This window comes from Leucoraja erinacea, chromosome 6 (genome assembly GCF_028641065.1).
Source record: "Leucoraja erinacea ecotype New England chromosome 6, Leri_hhj_1, whole genome shotgun sequence".
In the NCBI taxonomy this organism is placed as follows: domain Eukaryota; kingdom Metazoa; phylum Chordata; class Chondrichthyes; order Rajiformes; family Rajidae; genus Leucoraja; species Leucoraja erinaceus.
In genome coordinates this window covers 43,969,897-43,994,827 of record NC_073382.1, presented here as the reverse complement: position 1 = coordinate 43,994,827, position 24,931 = coordinate 43,969,897, and the positions used below count along the sequence as shown (strand labels likewise).

The 24,931-nt window shown below is 42.8% G+C and overlaps 1 protein-coding gene across 2 annotated transcripts in view; it reads right to left on the bottom strand.

Annotated features, from left to right (window-relative positions):
• LOC129698026 (stAR-related lipid transfer protein 13-like) overlaps positions 1-24,931 on the bottom strand; it is a 314,800-nt gene that overhangs the window by 258,119 nt on the left and 31,750 nt on the right. The window lies entirely within an intron of this gene.

The following is a 24,931-nucleotide window of genomic DNA, read 5'->3' as shown; positions in this document are numbered from 1 at the left end:
ATCCTTTTCCAGATTTGGTATCCAATTGGCGGATATTGAAAACAAGTCTGGTTCACGTGTTAAGCGGTGAAGCGTTTGACCTGTCATTGCTGGGAGTGCTGATTGGAAAGGTGCGTTCCAAAAATCAGCAACGACAGCCAGCGCGAAGAGGCTAGGCGCTGACACCCGGTGCCAAGCAGGTGTAAAGGAAGTCCTTTTGAAGAAGTAAAACCTAGGTGTGAAGCCTGTGTGAAGATATCTGAATCCCTGGAGTGATGGACGAGGAATCTCGTAAATGCACTGGGCTCGGTGGCTAGAGTATAGATTGGCTGGGAATACTCTAGTCCATTCGAGATTTCATTGGGCAAGTAATTTGAACTTGAGAGCTCGCGTATGTTGAGTGGTACGCACCAAAACTAATTGGTCCTAGAACGAATTTAGATTTACAGAATTTACTCGATTGTTGATTGCTGTTAACGAACAGTAACTGAGAGACGGGAACATGGCTTACTTGGTGAAAAGTTCCCGGATGTGAGAGGTACCCCTAATTTTGTAGAACTTGGAGTGGAGGGATAGAGGTCCCCCTATAGAACTCTAGTCTTAGCAGGAGGAAAGTAACATTTAGGAGGAAAAGTAGTCCATTTAAGAAGTAGTACCCCTCAGCAAAGAGTACCCTAGGAAGGGGAAAATCTTCGGTATCGGGGGGATAGGTTCACTGATTGATTACAGCACGATGCGGCACTGAGATCGAGTATGATCATGTGTGATTCATCGTCATAATAAGTGGATGCTTATAGTTTATATTGGGGTGTATCTTGGGTTTACTTGTAATTGGGGGAATAATTTCTTGTTTGATTATAGTTTTACTTGTGTGGTTCGGGTTTATTTGTATGTGTGAACTTGAAGTGTTCTGAGTGGGAGAGATTGCTGCTAAAATTTAAATATTAAGAGCCGGAGTCGTAGTTTGGGAAACCAGAGATTCTTTGTTTACAGGCTGAGAGTTGAATGAGGTGATTGTGATCGAGTTGATAAGAAAGTTGAGAGTGATTGAGTCAAACAATTGAATAGGGCGATTGAGTGGAGTGATTGAGTAATGGTTGGGAAAGATTGAAGGTACAATTATGTGAGAAGGTGTGAATCTGCTAGACGTTAGTCACTTGTGTGGGAGCGATTTCAGTGGCCTTGGAGTCTGAAAGGAAGGGGCGAGTATTGAGGAGGTGTGAGTGTTTTCAATCTTAACTGTATTGCGTCTATTGTGTCGGAGGATGTGAAATGTACTTCACAGAGAGTGGTGGATCTCTGGAATTCTCTGCCACAGAATGTAGTTGAGGCCAGTTCATTGGCTATATTTAAGAGGGAGTTAGATGTGGCCCTTGTGGCTAAAGGGATCAGGGGGTATGGAGAGGAGGCAGGCACACGATACTGAGTTGGATGATCAGCCATGATCATATTGAATGGCGGTGCAGGTTCGAAGGGCCGAATGGCCTACTCCTGCACCTATTTTCTATGTTTCTATGTACTGGAGAAGGACCTATCAAATATTCCTGAAAGTCCGATAAGAATAATTTGTGAGAAAATTCTGCAGGAAGCAGAAAGATTAAGAAAATTATTGGGAAAATTAAATAAAGTTTTGAGGAACGAACTTTGGCCGATAGGTGTGCTAAAGTCTATAGTAGGAATAACCTACATAGAGACAATTGTTAGACAATATAGTAACAGTGAACAGGGAACGAGCTTATTGAAATATGGAACATTTTCTTCACTGAAAGGAAAGTAAATAAAGAAGTCGTTCTGCGTTCTACTTTAAGTTTCGGGATTAGAATGGAAAAATGAGAGAACTGGTCCTTCTCTAGACATTTCGGAACAGGGAAAGGAAGATAGTGGAAGCCAGCAGCAGGAGCAGGAGAGAACATCAGCTTTTAAAGGAGAAATGACTGCGATAGCTCTTAAAGGGGAGGTGCTGACTAAAATGAAACGTATTAAATTTAGTAAGAGTGCCGCGGTTAGCATGGATCTCGAAGAGAGAGAAGCCCAATATATACAAGGATGGGCAGACTTTTTCGGAACAGAGTCACAGCATTCCTCTCAGCCCTCTCATGTTCTTAGTTCTGAGACGCCATGCGCAGCTTGCAAACAGGGCACTCGGGTGGAGTCAGTGGTATCTTTGACTCCACCCATGACATTCATATCCAAAGTATGAAAATCGGGAAAGGACTCTCTAGCTCCGATGATTACTTCACCAGCAGAGGATAGCGTGGGGGATCAAGGAGCAATGAGGAAGGTTCCTCAGAAGTGGGTGCCAAAGTGGGAAAGCGAAAACATCATTCCTAAAGTATAGAGATTCCGGTAGCAGAACGAGCAGCTTTTCTGAGGGTGAGACAGCAGGAGGCTATGAAGTGGCTGATCCTGACATTGATAACCTCCACTGAAATCAGAGCAAATCCCCAATGTTATGGATATGGAACGGATTCCCTGTAGGCAATTCCCTAGTAGAAAGCTGCCTACTGCGCCTTTAGAATTAGACCCCGCAGTAGGTGCAAATTATCCCCGGGCTACAGACGTCCACATTTCAATACAACCTGGTTCAACGGCAGCTAAATCCTTCCAGAGACCCGTACTTCTTCTTTTGTGTGGCGTGCACAGCCTAAAGTTGTTGGATCTTCCGTTTGTGCACATCGAGTTGATTGCATTAGTCGAAACAGGGCCGACCATGTGAAGGTTGTAATCTTCCACCCCAGACCCGTACCTTCCAGAAACGGGAAGTAACATCGAAGGAGGATAAGGAGGAGGAATTTAAAGCATGGATAGACATGCCAATCCAAGAGCCGACTTTCCCTCGGTTTGGTTGGAGAAGATATAGGGCTATCAGACCTGATCAATGTTACATCTGTAGGAAATCAGGACATTGGAGCCGATCTTGCCCTGTGAGGGAACACAGAGAAGGAAGGGGTCAAAGAAGAGGGCCCCGGGATCTAAGAAGTCAGTGGATCCCTGGAAGTTACAGGTACAGTTAGGACCCCGAAGGTGGAGGAAGAGAACACTGGCCAGAAGACCATGGTGCAGGGACATTCTGGCATCCATATCCATTCCAATAGCCCTGATCTGCCAGCTAATACAAAGTTTGAAATCTGAGGGTATCCTCACATGGCCCAAGAATAACAATAAATTATAAGAACAAGAACGAACACCACCCCTTCCGAATACCAGGAAGAGAGTTACAAAGAAGCTGATTGGGATCGAGAAACCTCACTAAAAGGAAGGACTACGAAAAGGGAAATATAGTAATTGGTGTCAATGGGAATAAGAACTAAAGGGAACTAAACTGGCACTAGGGAGAGAAGAAAAACTTATTGCGCAGGAGGTACGGTAGTTGGGAAAGGAGCTAGTGTACTAACTTGTTACAAAGTTGTTGTGCCTGCAGGACAATACAATCTACAGCATCCTACTATCTGAGGAGTGAGGTAAAGAGTAAGTGGACCCTTGAGAACGGGCAGAAGACACAGCTCAGGTAGGATGTGCAGTTATTATCGCCATCCAGGTAGCTCCCCAGAAACAAAGACCAGCAACAAAGAAGAAATTATACTGTCCCGTCCCTTTAAGACATCTGGGGAAGGTCAACAAATAGAGAAGGCTGCTCCTCAGTATCCCTACTCCTTTGAAACTGACATCGAGGAAGAAGAAGACACCTACCCTACTGCCCAACTTTAACATCATCTAGTTTTTGACACCAGTGAAGCAAAAATATAATAATACCATCCAACCTTTTCTAAAAGATACAGACAACCTATGACGACTATTGGGGCAAGCTCTAATTTGAAGAATTGAATTTAAATTTGATGGTTCGGGGCAGAACACCTACTTTGTGCCTAATTTATAGTTATTAGAAATAATTTGATGAAATTTTGTATTTGATCTCTAGATTGTATGGTAATGAATTGGAAGGACTTTAAAGTTTGAGATTTGAAACTGACTTGTGAGATCTGGCTTAGGAGTATTTAAAAATTGATTATTAACTTGGTATTTGTATTGTCTCATCCCCAGGCAGGCAGCCAAAGATGGGAAGGATTATTCAAAGAACATCAGGGAAGGATGGAACTGGGGAAGATCTGGTAAAATGGAAGAGTTATTCAGGGAACATGAGAGTTAGCATTGGAAATAGTGAGAAAGAGGAACTGTGAACAGCAAGACTTCCCTTTAAGAGACCAAAGTTAGCATACTAAGAAAGAGTTACTTAGAGGTGAAAGGAAATTAGTTATGATGAAGAACCCCTATTGACTGAGAGCCGAGCCAAACTACTAAGGAAGAAATACTGGAGGAGAATGTCTATTGAATTAGAAGGAGGAATAAAGAAATGGATGTTGAGATATCAGAGTCGATGTATTTGACCGGTGGATCTAAAATTGTTTAACCCTTGATAGTAAATCGGCTTCTATTATCAAGGTGGAAAGAAATTGTCCCTAGATTCAGCATTCTTAATTGGCTTTATAATAAGATTGACAGCATATGAAACTTGATTGATTAAATATGAACAGCTGGGAATTCCACAGGAATTGGAATGGAATTGTGCTGTCGACCACAAAGCTGTGGAATGAAGAGGGTGAGACAGACCCTGAAACTTAAAATAGTAAATTGAAGGCTGAGACTGAATTTGGTTGAATTGAAACATTCTTCATGGTTTGCTTTAAATAGGAGTCATGCCTGCAGGGATATCTGGACTGAACCTAGCTGAAATTTATATGAGAAGAACATCATCAGATATACATTAAGGAACATCATGTGAATACGAAGAGGGCTGATTAGTATTTATCCTAGGATATTAAAGTGTATATTATAGAACAGAGTAGTGATAGTGAAATAGAAAAGGACTTGTGACTGACAGAACAGAATTACAGTGAATGTATAGGAAAGCATTAGTGCATGAATGGTAACTTGCTTTGTCCCAAGTTTTTCAGGAATTATAGGTTATATGTTCGACTATGGAAAGGATGGAAGAATGGGCAACAACATGGATGGAGGGAATTCGCGCCCACAAAAACTCGGAAGGTTAAGACTCATCAAACGGAAATTGGGAAGCTACGCCCACAAAAACTCGGGAAGTGTGATAAGATTCTGGGAAGAAACATCATCGTCTTGTTGTTGTTAATAGATGGAGAATGTAATAGACACACATATGTATATCTGATTATCTGATTGCTTGGTTATAATAAATTATGGTTTATCATTGTTTGGTTATCACTGATTGTTTGGTTATCATAAATGATGGTTAAAAGGAAGGAATGTTAATTCTGGCCAAATTGGAGCTGCCAGGACATTAAAATTGAGTAAAGGCTTTTGTGCTGCTAAGCCATTTGGTCCATTTAAATGTGCCTTCTGCAGAAATGGGACAAGCTGCAGAATGATGCCAGCTTGTCTGTGGCCCAGATAAGAGTTGCAGGGAAAGAATGGGACCTCTGCAGATTCTTACAATTAGGTGTAAATTGCATGAAATGGATTGGGTGAATGCAAACCAGACATAGACATTGTATATAATGTTGCAAAGCTTTACTTTGCTAGATTTTGATTGGGTTAAGTGTTGAGCCTTGTCTGGGTTTCTTGAATATCTGGGCAAATGTTGCTATGTTTGCTTCCTTCCAGAAGGTCCTTTCAAATACAATCTATTAGTTACAGTATTATTGGGTTAAGGAACTGTCTATCATGTACTGTGTTAATCAAAATTTGTTATTGGACTATAAAGAGACCACTCCCATATGGTTCGGCCCCTCAAGGTTCGGGGACCTATAAAAGGTAGCTCCCACGAGGTCCGATGTCGATCTTCTGGAAGAACAATTGGGCCTGTTTGACCTTTTGTAGTATCTCTGCTTACATGTGGCTAGAAGGGCCTGGACAAGCAGATACAAGGATCAAACCCATGGTGGTTAGGTATAGCGGAGGGGAAACTGTTATTGTGGTTTTCCAAAATAAAGTTTAGTTGTGCAAGTGCTTGACTCAGTATTTTATTGACTGAACCTAGACTGGGGGGGATCTTAGAACAGGTTTTACAGTTGAATCACAAGTTGTATGCCAGATGTCATATTGGACATGCGTAAAGATCTTGTCAGTACAGGTAATTCCTCTATAATATGTATTTCTATAACACACATTGGATATAATGTGATTGATGATTAGGAAAACAATATTTGTATGACATGGGCTGAATTGGTTATAATGTGATTTTGATTGGGAACGGGTGAACAACTTCAATGCTGCTTTGGAAAAAAACAAGCAGAAAAAAAGCTGCCTTGAAATAAAAACAAACTGTTTCCATTGACCCTCCCACCAGTAATGAGACACCATTCTCCCTTAAGAATGCAGTGTGTAAGTTTAACCATGGAAGGACATTGCAATTGACAAGCAGAGTGCAATATCATCATGGCATACTGAATTTGAAACCAGTTCTGAGAGATTGGACTTGCATTGACCTTGTATAGACCTTACATGAAAGATCCTACACTCAGCCCTGTTGTCTCAAGGGATTATTAATTACTTGCAGGTTTGCTTTGACTAATTTACACATAGAACATAGAACAGGGCAGCATAGGAATAGGCTCTTTGCCCCATAATCCTGAACATGATGTGGTTGAATTAATCTAGTCTGCCTACATGTGATCTATACCCCTCCATTACCTACCTATCTATGTGCCTGTTTAAAAGTCTCTTCGAACACCATTAATATATCTGCCTCCACCACCACCACACAGTGGTGATTACAGCAAGGTTTTAGGGATGGTTCCAAAATAAAGTTCAGCAACTAAACTTTATTTTGGAAAAACACAATAACAGTTCCCCTCAACGATACCTGACCATCACAGGTTTGATCCTTGTATCTGCATGTCCAAGCCCTTCTAGCCTTGTGCAAGCAGAGACACTCCAAAAGGTCACACAGTCCCAAGATAGAAGTAATGTAAGTTTTCATTTCAAGTCATCAGCTGAATGCAAGAGGAGCATTGACCAGGGAAACCTGTTGGATGGGGAAAAGAGGAACTTTTGGAGAGGAGGTGTTATCTGCTGTTGAGGGGGCAATCAGCTGACAATCCGCACCAATAGACACAATTCCTCCATACACCCCAGCATACAACAATGCCCTTTAGTAAGAAGGTCCACACAAAATACTCTGATCACCTGGTTACTAGGACTTTATTCCATGGAGGACACGAGGCTGAAGGGTGATCTCATAGAGGTGGGCAAGATCATGAGGGAAATATATGGGTTAATACACAGAGTATTTCCACAGAGTGGGGAAATTAACACCAGAGGCCATAGATTTAAGGTGAGAGGGGAAAGATATAATAAGAACGAAGGAGACCTTTTTCACATAGAGGGTAGTGAGTATATGGAATGAGCTGCTAGAAGAGGTAGTTGAGGCAGGTACAATAACACCATTTAATAGACAAGGACAGGAGATGCTGTTCCTCCAGTTTGTGTGTTGCCTCATTCAGTTGATGGAGGATGCCCAGGTCAGAAAGTGGGACTGTTATTGATGGAGGTGAGGGAGGATATAGGGACAGATGTTACATCCTCTACAGTTGCAAGGGAAAGTACCTTCCAAAACTCCTTGGTTCAACCATCACTTCCCACCCAAACCACCCCCTCATCAAGTACTTTCCCCTGCAACTGCAGGAGAGGTAACACCTGCTGCACCTATATCACATATGAACCTGGATGTCAACCTCTTCACTCAGAGAGTAGTGGGTATAAGGAGTGAGCTGTCAGATTAGGTAGTGGAGGCAGGTACAATAACATCATTTAAAATATAGTTGGGCTGGCACATGGCTAGGAAAGGTTTAGAGGGATATAGGCCAAATGCGGGCAAATGGGATTAGCTTAGATGGGACGAATTGAGTTGAAGGGCCTGTTCCCATTTGACTAGGTTATGTATGACTATAACTATGAATTGGAAATAAGAAAGAAGCATGTGTGATGAGGAGTAAGTGGCATATAAGGAGGAGAATTAAGTATGATACACCATCTCTTTAATAGCCTGGCTATCCATGGTCTCTGTTATAGTTGTTCCAATGATGCCTTGCACTCCGGGTTCACCCCACCTGCAACAGCCCTGGCCTGTAGTTGCTGGTGTTAATTCTGCACCACATTTACCTACAAGGGAAGCGTATTATTCCTGTGTGATACAAAGTATATAGTTGCACAGCTGGCAAGCTGAGATGTGGCAGTGAATGTTATTGAACGGCTTAGTTAGCGCTGTGGCACTGAAGGTTAAGCAGCACCCGATTGATGATGCTATTCAGCCAGTGAGGGATGTGGGTTTGATGCACTGAGCAGTATGTAAAGTTAACGGTGCAGCTTGTGAAACCTGACCTTTGTAGATTTATCGCTGACCTCTGTCAATCATGTGAAGTAATTGATTTTTTTTTTAGATTCAGGCCCTTGGAACTCCATTCTTTGCATTCATGTGTCTTATCTAGTTATCAACTTCATGAAGCGTGGTGGAGTACATGCCCAATGGCGTGAAAGTATCCGTGGTGCTGAGGTTGATAGCTGCAAGTTCCCTGACAATATTACCAACGGTCTGCCATGGATCAGCCACAGGTCTGCCATGGACGCAACACAAAATGTTGGAGTAACTCAGCGGGTCAAGCAGCATCTCTGGAGAAAATGGATAAATGACATTTCAGGTCGTGACCTGCTTCAGATTGATTGTAGGGGGTTAGAACCAAAGATCCTAGAGGAGCAAGATAGACCACTCCTCCGAAATCCAATGGACTGACGTGTAGTACGTGACGGAACGTCGCGGCCGCCATTTTATAATGCGACACGCGACTTCCGGTATGCCACCCGCTGAGATCCAAAGCAAAGATTATAGAGCTCCTTTATAATCTTTAATCCAAAGCAAAGATCCTAGAGTATCTTGTAGCGGGAACAGCCCCCTCCTTTGCGTAGTTTCCCTTCCATTGTATTGTGCAGTTTCCCTTGTATTGCTTTAACACACACTGCACAACATTAAATTTAACGTATACATATTTTATATATTTATATGAATGTGTGTCTGTGTGTGAGAGGCAAGTTAGAGATAATTAAGTTTATTCTCATGGATCAGAAGCAACTTTGATTTAAATAATCACTATTAATTCATTTGTCTTGTAAGATGATAGGGGAAAAAAGTTTGTTCGGCACGGACTTGTAGGGCCGAGATGGCCTGTTTCCGTGCTGTAATTGTTATATGGTTATATGGTTATTAATTTATTTGGCTTGTAAGATGATATACATAAACCATAAAGGCAATTATATATATAATTATATAGTAATAATATATATATGCATATATATATATTTATACACACATATATATACACATACATATATACACACATACATATATACACATACATACATACGTATACACATACATATGCACACATACAAATACCCGCATACATATGGATACATTTATACGCATACATACACACATATAAACATATATATACATACATATATACACACATATACATATACATGCATATTTACACATACATGCATATATACACATACATATATATTTATACATATGATCATTTTCCAACGATCAATAGATTTACGATCAGTTCCTGTGGATTGGAGGATAGCTAATGCTATCCCACTTTTCAAGAAAGGAGCGAGAGAGAAAATGGGGAATTACAGACCAGGTAGCCTGACTTTGGTGGTGTGAAAGATGCTGGAGTCAATTATTAAAGATGTAATAATGGGGCATTTGGATAGCAGTAAAAGGATTAGTCCAAGTCAACATGGATTTATGATTTTACAATGCATTTAAGCCTCTCCCATTTTTATGAGATGCATTCCTGGAATATGTAGGAAGTTTATTGTAACCTAGTGCTACTTGCCTGAACAATGGATGATATATCATTTAAATGCAATTGTTTTCAGTTGTGTGGAGAGACCTGTATATTGAAGATGCTTTTTGCCTCTAATATGTCAATTTACCTTAAATCTAGAAGAGCTTATTAAAATCTTCTTACAAAGACCATTAAGTATTTTCTTTCTATCCTCTTTTGGACCCAAGGCATAGCAGAGCTGCCAACTCTCACGAAGAGGTAAGGGAGGGAGAGATGGAAGGGAGGGAGAGAGGGAGATCGAGAGAAGAGAGAGGGGGAGAGAGAGAGAGAGATGAGAGGGAGAGAGAGAGAGAGAGGGACAGAGAGAGAGAGAGGGGGAGAGAGAGATCGAGAGAAGAAGGCTGCGAGGTAGGGCGCCGAGCTGTCATCACCCCCCTGCAGGAACACAACCAACTGAGCAAAACAAATCGTTCTTTCACCCGCAACGCTACCAGGCTCGGTCGGCTGCCATGCAGTAGAACGGAGAGGTTGAGAAGAATTTCTTCCCAGCGAGAGATCGAGAGGAGGGGAGAGAGAGATCGAGAGGGAGGGGAGGGGGAGAGGGAGAAGGGGGGCTGCAGAGTAGGGGAGAAGGGGGAGAGGGAGAGGGGGGAGAGGGAGAAGGGTTAAGAGGGAAGGGGAGGGGGGAGGGGGAGGGAGAAAGAGAGAGAGGGGAAGGGAGAAGGGGGGAGGGAGAAGGGGGAGAGGAAGAGGGGGGCGGGAGAAGGGGAGAGAGAGAAGGGGAGAGGGAGAAGGGGAGAGGGAGAAGGGGAGAGGGAGAAGGGGGGGAGAGGGAGAAGGGGGACAGGGAGAAGGGGGAGAGGGAGAGTGGAACGATAGCACATTATAACGCGCAGCCGTCCCATTCCGACCAAAGATTATAGAGCAGAGCTCCTCTAGTATCTTTGATTGCGGCCGCCGCCACCGAACCCCCCGGCCCACCATTGCACCCAAAGATGATAGAGCAGAGTTGTATAATATTTGATTGCACCCTTCTTCACGGCGGGCTTGTGATCTTTGCTTGTGATGCCTTGACAATTCGAGGGATATAATGGGTAACAGCCGCCCATTCTCGGACTTGAATCTGAGCTCGAAAAATCTCCTGGTCACTGGACCTAATGTGTCCCGCGGGCCATATTGTGGAGACCAATCCCTTACAAGAACAAAACCAAAAACGTACAGAAGTGTTAAAATTGTCTTTATTATTATGGTAAGTAAAGATCTATTAAAAATAAGTCTAATAACTTTCTAATGTGCCGACAAACCTAGTTTCCCAATGGCCGTTGATGGGAGAACAGAAAATAACATCTTCACGACAGAATATCGACTGAAAATAATAAAAATATTTTCTCACCTTTCTTTTTTATTGGGGAACCTAAAGAATGGCAGGTCGGGTCGTTTAGATTTACGATTAGAATACTTGATAGCAGAGCAGTGAGATGAAATTTAGATAAGGACGCCATGACAGTGTGGGGGAAGCCCAATAAAAAGCCTCAAAAAATGGCGTCCACAATCACACACGTGATACTACGCGTTTTTCGAGGAGTGGTCTATCTTGCCCCTCTATAATCTTTGGTTAGAACTAGAAGCAAGAAAAGACCAGGACAAATCAGGGCCGGCAACAGATGACATCAGGCAGGGTGGTCTCAATTGGCCTGGGATGGTGTGATCCCAAGATGGATACTTTGTTGCAAACTGTGGAACTGGATAACCATCCATGCTGTCAAGGAAAGAACTGCAGATGCTGGTTTAAATCGAAGGTAGGCACAAAATGCTGGAGTAACTCAGGCAGCATCTCTGGAGAGAAGGAATGGGTAACGTTTCGGGTTGAGACCCTTCTTCAGACTATCTAACCATCCATGCTGTTGCTCAATATGTTTTGTCATCTCCTCGCTGGATACCAAAGTCAGGTTTTCCCAGAGCTGTAATGCAGGAAAATTGCGGGAGGACCATTATCGTATGATAGCGTATGAAATAACTTTTTTCACACAGAGAGTGGTGAATCTCTGGAACTCTCTGCCACAGAGGGTAGTTGAGGCCAGTTCATTGGCTATATTTAAGAGGGAGTTAGATGTGGCCCTTGTGGCTAAGGGGATCAGGGGGTATGGAGAGAAGGCAGGTACGGGATACTGAGTTGGATGATCAGCCATGATCATATTGAATGGCGGTGCAGGCTCGAAGGGCCGAATGGCCTACTCCTGCACCTAATTTTTTCTATGTTTCTATGATTGACAGGAGGTCACATTGATTGAGGCCGGCAGTTGACTGTATCCCAAAGCATTGTTAATGATTCACCAGATAGACTGGCTTATTACTGGAACCTGGATAGACTTGTCAATGCCAGGCAAGGATAGTAAAGGGGGAAAGGTGGTTGCAGGGCTACGGATATTTTTTCCGTAAAATAATTTTGCAGGCCAGAAACATGCAAGTCACACACCAATGAATAGAAAGGGCCTCAAATGACAAGCACCAGCAGGCTTATCATTCAGCCGTGTTTTTAAGTATCATACTTTTAATGAATTAAATAGCTACGGTATTCCTATGCGGGATTGGATTTCCTGGAGCTTGAACTACACCTCAGATCTTCGAGCAAAGGTAAGTAGAATACAAAGAGAATGTTGATGACATGTTAGGCAAACAGAAACATTATTCATAATGGTTTCACAGTAGCTTGCTCGGGGGAATTTTATGTGATAGTTTTTACATGTGAGGTAAGATATATGGTTGGCTTTAAAAAAACACGCACTTAGAGGCAGCGTTATTAATTTTGTGTTCATATATCATTATTACAGATTTAAATGACAACCCCACTGACTTTATACAATTATTACTGGCATCAAAGAAGTTATGGTAAGATATACAGTGCAATATGTGGCATTTAAAAGCCACTTGGACAAGTACATGGATTGGAAAGGCCTAGAAGGATATTGGACAAATGCGGGCCAATGGAATTAGCCTAAATAGGGCATCTTGGTCAGCATGGGCAAATTGAGCCGAAGGGCCTGTCACCAAGATGTAAGACTACATCTATATAGCTATCTCCAAGACCTCCCGTTCATATTCAGGATCTTGCCATGTCAAGATTCAAGCATTAATATTTTGGGAGTTGCCATTGATCAGATATTTAATGTACAGAGTCTTATATCCAGGGGAATTGAGAACTAGAAGGCATATGTTTAACGTGTGAGAGGAAAAATGTAATAGGAACCTGAGGGGCAGCTTTTTCACACAGAGGGGATATGGAATGAGCAGCCAGTGGAACTAGTTGAGGCAGGTACAATAACAACATTTAAAAGACATTTGAACAGGTACATGGATAGGAAAGGTTTAGAGGGAAATGGGCCAAGCGTGAGCAAATGGGACCATCTTAGATGAGGCATGTCGGTCGGTATGGACGAGTTGGACTGTTTCTATGTTGTATGACTCTATAGCCATCAGGTAACGTTGGAACTGCAGAATTTAACATGTGTACAGTAAAAACTGCAAATCAGCAACGTGATAATGACTGGGTAGTCCAATTTTGGTCAGAAAAGTTTAGAGGGATATGGGCCACATGCGGGCAAATGGGGCATCTTTGCTGACATGGACAGGTTGAGCCAAAGGGCCTGATTCCATGTTGTATGCTAAGATCTCTTTGTACACTATTGTTGAATTCCCAGTGCATTTTATATGCCAGTCAGTACACCTATCTTAGCAAAGATTTACACCTAATCGTGTAGGGAAAGGAAGATACAAAGGTACAGGCATCGTAACAGATATTCTGGAAATCTACCAGTAGGGAGAAGGTCACTTCCTTCTGAGAGGTGACGTTTCCTATCTTAGATAGGATTTGATTTTTTTTCCTTATTTTCCAATTTAAACGTATTACATTTGTACAGGTTTTTACAAAAATCTAAACTATAAGTATTGCTGAATATCGATTAAGACCAGACACATCAAGTCATGGCTTGTCACCACTCACATCCCATTTCAAATTTATCTAGTGAGGAGTTATTCTCTCAGCCCACATCAATTAACCAGAATGACAAGGAACATTAACCAATTGGTCGCTTGGTGTCAAGTGGCCAAATACATTTTCACACCCATTGTGTCGAGTGTAATTCAGTTCAGGAGATGTCTGCAGACCATATATTGCTGGAAGGAAGAGATTAATGGTTGTGTGCTTTTCTAGGCTGCTGGTGTAAGAAATATGCTCTTTCACATCTGGGTTAAAATCTAAACAAAAGACTTTGAAACAAACTTAGTCCATACTCAAAATATTAAAGTGTTGTGCCTGGAACATTTGGATTAGAATTGGTTAGGAAGTAAAGTTATGCTAAGATTAGGTCAGTTTATTAGTCATAGTCATTAGTCATACAGTGTGGAAACAAGCCTTTCGGTGACAAATAAGGTTTCCCCATGTTTTCATGACTACTTGAAAGATTAACTTAAGCAAATGCAACTTGCTTAGTTTGTTATCTTCAATGTTTGTAAAATGTAGCAGTTTACATTTTGCTTACTGAAGGGCCATCAAAAAGACTGCAATGCACATGGAGTTACATGCATAAGACACAAGGGTAGAGATTGGAATCCATCATACTTCCTTAATACCATCCCCACCTCACTTTCCCCCCCAAATTGACTAACCCACGTGGTCACAGGGAGAATGTCCAAACTCCACATAGACAGCACCTGTAGTCAGGATCAAACCCGGGTCTCAGGCGCTGTGAGGCAGCAGCTCTACCACTGTGCCACTGTGGTATTGGCTTAATATTGTCACGTGAACCAAGATACAGTGAGAAGCTTTTTTTTTTTACATGCTATCCAATCAAATAAGACAATACTATACATGAATACAATCAAGCCTAACTTGTAATAGAAGTGCAGAAAATATCAAAATTAGAGCGATTCCAGTTAAAAGTCTAATATCCACAATGAGGTTGGTTGTGGAATTGGAACTGCACCCTAGTTTATGGGAGGTCCCAGCATATTGAAGGACCAGAAGCATAACAGAGGGGAAGAAACTGTATCTTCTGCCTGATGGTAGTCTGATGGGAGAAGAGGAAATGACCGGAGTGGGAAAAGTCCTTGATTATGTTGGCTGTTCTCCTGAAGCATCATTAAGTACAGATGGAGTCAATGGTAGGGAGTCTGTTTTGTATGATGTACTGAATTACATACTTATTCTGGACAAGTGCTGGGGGAAATCAGTGGTCCAGGCACCATTTGTGGAGTGTACAGATGACGCTTTGGATCGGGAAGCTACTTCAGAATTCTTCCATTTCCTCTACAGATGCTGCCTGACCCACTGAAATCTTCCAGTACTGCTGCTGCTTCCTGCCTACAGGCAGCAATTGAAGAGCGCACCCCCAGAGGTGAGGACTGTACAGAGCTGGTCGGGGGGGGGGGGGGGAGGAAGAGGAACAACTCCAGGACTGTTTGGAGTCTGTAGACTGAGCAATGTTCAGGTACTCAGCAACGGACCTGAATGGATACGCCACCGTTCTTACAGACCTCATAAAGAAATGTGTGGAGCACTGCGTCCCAACGAAAACCTTCCGAGTGTTTCCTAACCAGAAGCCTTGGATGAGCCATGAGATCCGCATTCTTCTGAAATCCAGACACTGGGTATTCATGTCTGATGATACAGATGTCTACAAGAAGTCCAGATATGACCTAGGTAAGGCCACCAAAAAGGCCAAAAGGGACTTCTGCTCCAAGCTCGAGTATGAGATGGATGTTCGGCAACTGTGGCAGGGCTTGAATGCCATCACCTCCTAGAAGGGGAAATCAGGAGGCAGCTCAATTGTCAGCGAAGCATCACTCCCTGAAGAGCTCAATGCGTTTTACGCACACTTTGATAGGGTGAACACAGATGTGCCTTCCCGAGCCCCCATTCGCCGTGATGGTATTTCAGTCACAGTCACAGAGACCAACGTCAGAAGATCCTTCAGAGGGGTGAACCCTCTGAAAGCGTCTGGGCCTGATGGTATACCCGGTCGTGTTCTAAAAACCTGTGCGGACCAAGTGGTGGGAGTTTTTACGGACATTTTCAACCTCTCACTTCTGACGTCTGAGGTTCCTACCTGCTTTAAAAGGGCATCAATAATACCGGTGCCCTGGAAGAGCAAGGTGACGTGCCTCAATGACTATCTACCAGTGGCTCTAATGTCAATGGTGATGAAGTGCTTTGAGAGGTTGATTATGGCGCAAATCAACTCCTACCTTGACAAGAACCTCGACCCACTGTAGTTTGCTTACCGCCACAACAGATCAACGGTGGATGTGATTTCACTGGCTCTCCACTCCGCTCTATACCACTTGGACAACAGAAACTCATATGTCAGGCTGTTATTCATTGACTACAGCTCGGCATTTAATACCATCATCCTCTCCAAGCTGGTTACCAAGCTCTCAAATCTGTGTCTCTGTGCATCCCTCTGCAATTGGATCCTCGACTTCCTCATCCACAGACCACAGTCTTGGTCCGTATCTGTCCGTATTGGTGGAAATGTGTCATCCTCGATAACAATCAGCACGGGAGCACCTCAAGGCTGCGTGCTCAGCCCCCTGCTGAACTCATTCTATACTCATGACTGTGTAGCTGGACATAGTGCGAACTCCATCATCAAGTTCGTCGACGACACCATTGTAGTGGGACGAATCACTGATGGGGACGAGTCAGAGTATAGAAGTGAGATCGACCAATTGACCAAATGGTGCCAGCACAATAACCTGGCTCTCAACACCAGCAAAACCAAGGAACTGATTGTGGACTTTGGAAGTGGTAGGACAGGGACCCACAGTCCCGTTTATATCAACCCCGTTTATGTTGGAAAGGATCAAGAATTTCAAATTCCTGGGCGTACATATTTCCGAGGATCTTTCCTGGTCCCAGCACACCAATGCAATCATAAGGGATTGGACAGGCTAGATGCAAGAAGATTGTTCCCGATGTCGGGGAAGTCCAGGTCACAGCTTAAGGATATGGGGGAAATCCTTTAAAACCGAGATGAGGAGAACTTTTTGCACACAGAGAGTGGTGAATCTCTGGAACTCTCTGCCACAGAGGGTATTCGAGGCCAGTGCATTGGCTATATATAAGAGGGAGTTAGATGTGGCCCTTGTGGCTAAGGGGATCAGGGGGGTATGGAGAGAAGGCAGGTACGGGATACTGAGTTGGATGATCAGCCATGATCATATTGAATGGCGGTGCAGGCTCGAAGGGCCGAACGGCCTACTCCTGCACCTAATTTCTATGTTTCTATGTTTCTAAAGAAAGCATATCAGCGCCTCTACTTCCTGAGAAGATTACGGAGAGTCGGTATGTCAAAGAGAACTCTCTCGAACTTCTACAGGTGCACAGAGCATGCTGACCGGTTGCATCGTGGCTTGGTTCGGCAACTTTAGCGTCCAGGAGCGGAAAAGAATGCAGAAAGTTCTGACCACTGCCCAGTCCACCATCGAAGGGATCGATCGCAGTCGCTGCCTCAAAGAGGCTGCCAACATCATCAAGGACCCACACCATCCTGGCCACACACTCATCTCTCTGCTACCATCAGGTAGAAGGTACAGGAGCCTGAAATCTGGTACATCCAGGTTCAGGAAACGATTCTTCCCCACAGCTATAAGGCTATTAAACACCATCAAACAAACTCTGAACTATAACAGCCTATTGCACTTTATCTGTTTATTTATGTGTGTATATATGGCCTATGCTATATAGACACACTGAACTGTCCTGTATTTATGCTTACAATATTCTGTTGCGCTGCAGCAAGCAAGAATTTCATTATCCTATCTGGGACACATGACAATAAGCTCTCTTGACTCTTGACTTGACTGTTTTTTGTTCGAGGTGCAGTTTCTTGTGTCTCTTATCTCTGACTGCTTGGGCGGGTACCTAAAATTTGTATTAAACCCCCTGAATATCCATAAACAGTCGACTAACTATTAGAGCCCAGTTCTTAGCCATCAGCTGGCTAAGCTTTCGGCCTTTAACTAAAGGTTAATACAATGCACAACATTCTACAACATAGCCATCCCCACACCCAAGCCACACCCTAACCTACTGACACCACCTTTTATCAGTTTGAAATTGTCCACAACTGCATGCCAGTAACAGATAGATGCACGTTCACATTAATCAGCTACATACCTATGTGGAATGTTTCCTTATCTTTAGCCACTCCTTATTTGGCAACATCTTGTTTATGATGGTTACACCCTTTGTGACATTGAGCACCCATTCCCTGGCGGTCTATTCCAACATTCCGATGTGATTCCAATTGTAATCACATTGCACTGATAGCTTGCATACCAAGATATTGCATTAGAGTCAGTCGTAGAGCCATATGGCACAGGAACAGGCCCTCCGGCCTAACTCATCCATGCCGAACAAAATGTCCCCTCCGAAGCTACTCCTGTTTGCCTGCATTTGCCCCATACCCCTCTCAACCTTTCCTATTCACGGATGTAGAAACATAGAAAATAGGTGCAGGTGTAAGCCATTCGGCCCTTCGAGCCAGCATCACCATTCAATATGATCATGGCTGTTCATCCAACATCAGTACCCCGTTCCTGCTATCTCCCCATATCCCTTGATTCTGTTAGCCCTAAGAGCTATATCTAACTCTCTCTTCAGTACATCCTGTGAATTCGCCTCCACTGCCTTCTGTGGCAGATAATTCCACAGATTCACAACTCTTAGGATAAAAAGGTTTTACCTCATCTCAGTCTTAAACGGCCTACCCCTTATTCTTTAACTGTGACCCTGGTTCTGGACTCCCCCAATAGCGGGAACATTTTTCCAGCATCTAGCCTGTCCAATCCCTTAAGAATTTTATGTTTCTATTAAATCCCTTTCATCCTTCTAAATTCCAGTGAATATAAGTCCAGTCGATCCATTCTTTCATCATATGTCAGTCCCACCATCCTGGGAATTAACCTGGTGAACCTACGCTGCACTTCCTCAATAGCAAGAATGTCCTTCCTCAAATTAGGAGACCAAACTGCACACAATACTCTAGGTGTGGTCTCTCCATGGATTGTCACCTTGTTGTGGTGGAGAAGCTTGTGTGGACCTGAGATCCTGATAGCAATGCCGTCTGGAGCTACGCTCCTGGTAGGGCCATCCATGGCGGTAAGGTCGAGGGGGAGGTCTCTGACAAAGAGCAGGAGGACGATGGGTGGAGGACGATGGGTGACTTATCCAAATTATACTGCATCTGCCATGCATCTGCTCACTCACCCAACCTATCCAAGTCACCCTGCAGCCTCATAGCATCCTCCTCGCAGCTCACACTGCCACCCAGCTTTGCGTGATCCACAAACTTGGAGATGTTACATTGAATTCCTATGTCTAAATCGTTAATATATATTGTAAATAACTGGGGTCCCCGCACTGAGCCTTGCGGCATCCCACTGGTCACTGCCTGTCATTCTGAAACGGACCCGTTAATTTCTACACTTTGCTTCCTGTCTGCCCACCAGTTCTCTATCCATGTCAATACCCTACCCCCAATACTGTCCTCTAATTTTGCACACTAATATCTTGTGTGGGACGTTGTCAAAGGCTTTTTGAAAGTCCAGATACATCATATCCACTGGCTCTTCCTTATCCATTCTACCAGTTCCATCCTCAAAAAATTCCAGAAGATTAGTCAAGCATAAACCCATGCTGACTTTGACCGATCCTGTCACTGCTTTTCAAATCCGCTGCTATTACTTCTTTAATAATCGACTCAAGCATCTTCCCCACTACCGATGTCAGGCTAACTGGTTTATAATTCCCTGTTATCTCTCTCCCAACTTTCTTAAAAAGTGGGGTTACATTAGCTACCCTCCAGTCCACAGGAACTGATCCAGAGTATGTAGAACATTGGAAAATTGTACCTGTCTAAGTGTCTTTTACATGCAGTTATAATATCTGCCTCAACTAACTTCTCTGGCAGCTCATACCATATATCCACAACTCTCTGAGTGACGAGGTTACCCCTCAGATTCCTCTTAAATCGTGCCCCTCTCACCACTCACATGCCCTCTGGTTCTTGATTCTCCTACTCTGAGTAAAAGACTACATTCACCCTATCTATTCCTCTCATGATTTTACACATATTTTTCATCGCTGCACTCCAAGGAATGAAGTCCTAGCCTGCCCAACCTCTCCCTACATCTTAGGCACTCGAGTCCTGGCAACATCCTCATAAATCTTCTCTGCACTCTTTCGTTTATTGATACCTTCTTTGCATTATGCAAAGTGGAAGCCCAAAGTTGTGATGGAGATATTTACCTGATGTTGGCAGTGCTAAATATGCAAGTGAATGCTAGCTATTTGGTTGTACACAAATAGTGTACACAATGTTGTACACAATGTGCATTTGGTCCATTGATTTCAGTGGAACTGAACATGCAGAGGTTGGTATAGTAAAATTAACTAGGACTAGATAGGATCCTTGTACAATTAGCTTTGATTCAAACTAAGTATTTTGTCAAGATGGGGAGGTGTGGGGGAAATAAAGTTTGATAAGATCCCTGAGCAAGTTGACCTGAATCCTAGGATGATAAGAGATAGTAGTTAACCATATAACAATTACATCACGGAAACAGGCCATCTCGGCCCTACAAGTCCGTGCCGACACAACTTTTTTTCCCTTAGTCCCACCTGCCTGCACTCATACCATAACCCTCCATTCCCTTCTCATCCATATGCCTATCCAATTTATTTTTAAATGATACCAACGAACCTGCCTCCACCACTTCCACTGGAAGCTCATTCCACACCGCTACCACTCTCTGAGTAAAGAAGTTCCCCCTCATGTTACCCCTAAACTTCTGTCCCTTAATTCTAAAGTCATGTCATAGTTGTGATAGTAAACAAAGTGCTGGAGGGATTCTGAGAGTCAGGCAGCATCTGTAGAGGGAACTGACAGGTCAGGATGTCTCAGATTGGGACCATTCCTCAAACCCTTGTCCAATCACTCCACAGATAGTAACACAAGAAACTGCAGATGCTGGAATCTTGCATAGAATACAAAGTGCTGAAGGAACTCAGCAGGTCAGAGCGCGTCTGTGGAGGGAATTGACAGGGAACATTTTCAGTCGGAATCCTTCTTCATATCCTTATCCATTCCCTCCACAGATGCTGCTGACCCTCTGAGTTTCTCCAGCACCTTGATTTTTGCTCAGGATTCCATCATCTTGTGTTTGCGAGATAGTAGATGTCTTCACTGTTCTCCAAATTCTGAGAAGTTTCCAAATGACTTGAAAACTGAGCAGGTAAAAGACCTATTCGAGAAAGAAGGGGGAATGCTGACAGAAATCCATAGGCCTATGTTCAAATACCTGTTATTGAGAAATTGCTGGAAACCATTATTAAGTCAGTAACACTCATAGTACAATCACGCAGAATCAACATGGTTTTATGAAAGGGAAATTATTTTTGACAAGTTTATTGCAGTTCTTTGAAGATGTATTTTACAGTGCACATAAAGCAGAACCTGTGGTTGTGTGCATTTGGATTCTCAAAGGACATTTAATAAGGAGCTACATAAAAGATAAGGCTCACAGCACTGGGGATTAAATACTGTATGCTGACGAGCAAGCTAACGGGGAAAAAAAGCAAAATCCAAGGTTTTGGAAGAACTCAGTTTAGTCAGTTGAGAAACTGCAGTCTGAGGAAAGGTCTCGACCAGAAACGTCATCTGTCCATTCATCTGATGTAGCGCATCAGTTCCAGGGACAAAATCCTATGTCCAGAATTGGACAGCACCCCAGCTTATGGTCGGACAGTGAAAAAGCCTGATAACAGAGGTGAAGAAGCTGTTCCCGAGTCTGGCTGTGTGCGCTTTCAAACTTCTGTATCTTCTGTTTGACGGGAGCAGGGAGAAGATGGAATGCTAGAAGAAGTAATGAATGTATGCATACAGGTACTTGCTGCATTTCCATCCAAATATAACACATTTCCACTGGGACAGTTGCTTCATGATTATTGTTGATTTAATTCAATTGAAGTCCACACTTTAACAGCCTTTACCCGATTACGTTTGTTTTTGACAACTAATGGAATAGATCCGTCAGGGCTTCGATTTTCCAGAAAATATTCTATCCACCATTGCACTAGATGAGTGTTAACACGTGTTTTCCATTGTCAGTCAAGACAAACAAGCACATCTTGGTGGTAGAATGAACACTGAGATTGCTGAAATATAAAACAGTTACCCACCTCAAATAAATCCTGAAGCATTTAACATTGAACCACAGCACAAGAACAAGTTCATTGGTCCACAACGTCATGCTGCACATGATGCCAAGTTTAACTATTCTCATCTGCCTGAACATGACCTACATCCCTTCATTCCCTTCATATCCATGCCCCTACATAAAAGCCTCTTAAATGCCTCTAACATATCTCTGCCGCCACCAGCCCCTGGCACGTTCCAGGGAAAAACCACTCTTTGTGTAAAAAACTTGCCCAGCACATATCCTTGCCCCTCTCATTTTAACGCTATGCCCTCTAGTTTTTCCCTGTGAAAAAGGTTTTGACTATATTTATGCCTCTAATTTTATGTACTTCTATTAGATCTCCTCTAAACTTCCGATGCTCCGGAGAAAATAATCAAAGTTTGACAAACCTCTCCTTATAGCTAATGTCCTCTAATCCAGGCATCATTCTGGTACACCTCCTCTGCACCCTTCCAAAATCCTCCACATCCTTCCTGTTATGGGTGATCAGAACTGCACGCAATACTCCAAATGCGACCTTACTAATGTCCCATAAACCTGTCTGACGAAGCATCACCTATTCATTTTCTCCAGAGATCCTGTCTGACCCGCTGAGTTATTCCAGCTTTTTGTGTCTATCTTTCTATAAACCTGACTTGCTGACTCTCACACTCAATGCCCCAACCTATGAAGGCAAGCACACTATATGCCTTCTTCACCACTCTATCTACTTGTGTTGCCACATTCAGTGAGCTATGGACTTGGACCCCAAGATCCCATGTACATCAATGCCATTAAAGGTCATGCCATTAATTGTACATTTTTCCTTCCATTTGACCTTCCAAAGTGCAACACCTCACAGTCTTGAAACTTCAGCACACTGCACACTTTGAGTCTTGAATCTTGAGCAAAACCCAAAATGCTGGAGTAACTCAGAACCTTATCAAACAATGTGCAGCTTTACAATTGCATAGAGGTCAATTTTACTTCTTAACGTATGGTGGTCTAATATTTCTGCTGGCTTCATTTACATTCACAATGTGAACTGTAAGCATTTGTTTAATACTCAGAAGATGCACTGAAAATGAATCTGGTAGCTGAGACACAAGTGTTATCTGAAAAGGGGAAAGGAATTGTAATGGTGCGTGTGGTGGGTGGGAGGATGCAGATAGGAATGGTGTGGTGGGAATGGAATAATTAGGTTTTGGTTTATGATTGACACCGTGCACTGCAGTACAGTAAAATGCTTTGATTTGTATCCTATCCAAACAGATCCCAAAATACCACATCAAGTCAAACTCAAGTACAATGGAGTCATAGAATAATACAGCACAGAAACAGGTCCTTAGGCCAAACTTACTCATGCAGACCAAGATGCCCAATCTACTATATACAAGTTAATTAGATGGGCACATAAGCAGGCAGAGAACATGCGGACATGGATCACTTGCGAGCATGGTTTCGGCCCGAAACGTTGCCTATTTCCTTCGCTCCATAGATGCTGCTGCACCCGCTGAGTTTCTCCAGCATTTTTGTCTACCTTCACTTGCAAGCAGATGGGACCACCTTAAATTGGCATTTTGGTTGGCACAGACATCCTGGGCTGAAGTGCCTGTACCTATGTTGTACTATTCATTGTTTTACGTAAAATAATGTTTTATTTATTGCAGTAGATATAATATCCCCAATATAAATATTACTTGGAGATGTAATGTTTATGTCATGTATTTAAAGTCATACTTCAGCATCATTTTGGTATCTATTAATTGTGATAAAATCTCCCAATGCGAATTAGAGAGCAAAACTCTGTTAAAGCCCATCTTTGTAAAGAGCTAACATTCGTGCTCAAAAATATTACCAAGATCAATGAGCTACCCAATATTTCATTCCATGGGTAGGAAGAAACTGCATGCTGGTCATTCCATTAGTTGGCTGGCATTAGTCATCGAGTCACAACAGCACCGATTCAGGCTCTTTGTCCCAACTTGTCCATGCCAAACAAGATGGCCAACCTAAATTAGTCGCATTAACCTGCATTTGACATCTCCTATCTTGAATTCTTGGTCTGGAAATTTAAATTGCCCAATGAACTGCAACTGCGCAGATACTGACTAATGCTAACACACAAAGCACATTGAGTCAACCAGCAAACAGAACAAGTTATGTTGCTTATATTCTGAACAGATTTTGACACAAAAGAAAAAAAGACCATAAGATATAGTCAACAATTATGTTATTCGGCCCATCAAGTCTGCACTACATTCAATCATGGCTGATCTATTTTTCCCTCTCAACCACATTCTCCTGTATTCTCCCCATAACCTTCGACACCTTTACTGATCAAGAAACTGTCAATCACCATTTTAAACACACCCAATATCTTGGCCTCCTCAGCCATCTGCGGCAATGAATTCCACAGATTCTCTATCCTCTGGCTGAAGGAATTCCACCTCCATTTTGGAAATACAATGTAATCTATTAGGTTGAACCGTTCCATCAATGTAAAGAATGGAAAGCTCCCTATGGACCAAACTAAAAACAGATTCAATGATGAAGGTTATGAATACAGCTAGATAAAAGGCAACATGGGCGTTTGGAAAGGTAGTTCAGGCTTCAAGACAATTAGACCTCAAAAGATTGACACCAGGCAGCCCGTAATTAAACTTTATGAAAACTGCTTGGTCTGGGAACTTACCTTTCCTTTTGAGTCAATACAGCTTTAGTACAATAGGTAGAGCAAATAATAAGTTACGGGGAGTAGAATATAGTTCTCAGCATTGTAATGCATCAGTTCCTCGGACAGTCCAATGTCCTCAATGGAGTAGAGGTGAATCAGTCTAAATAAGACTATATTGAACATTTTTTGTGATGTCCAATTAAAAATA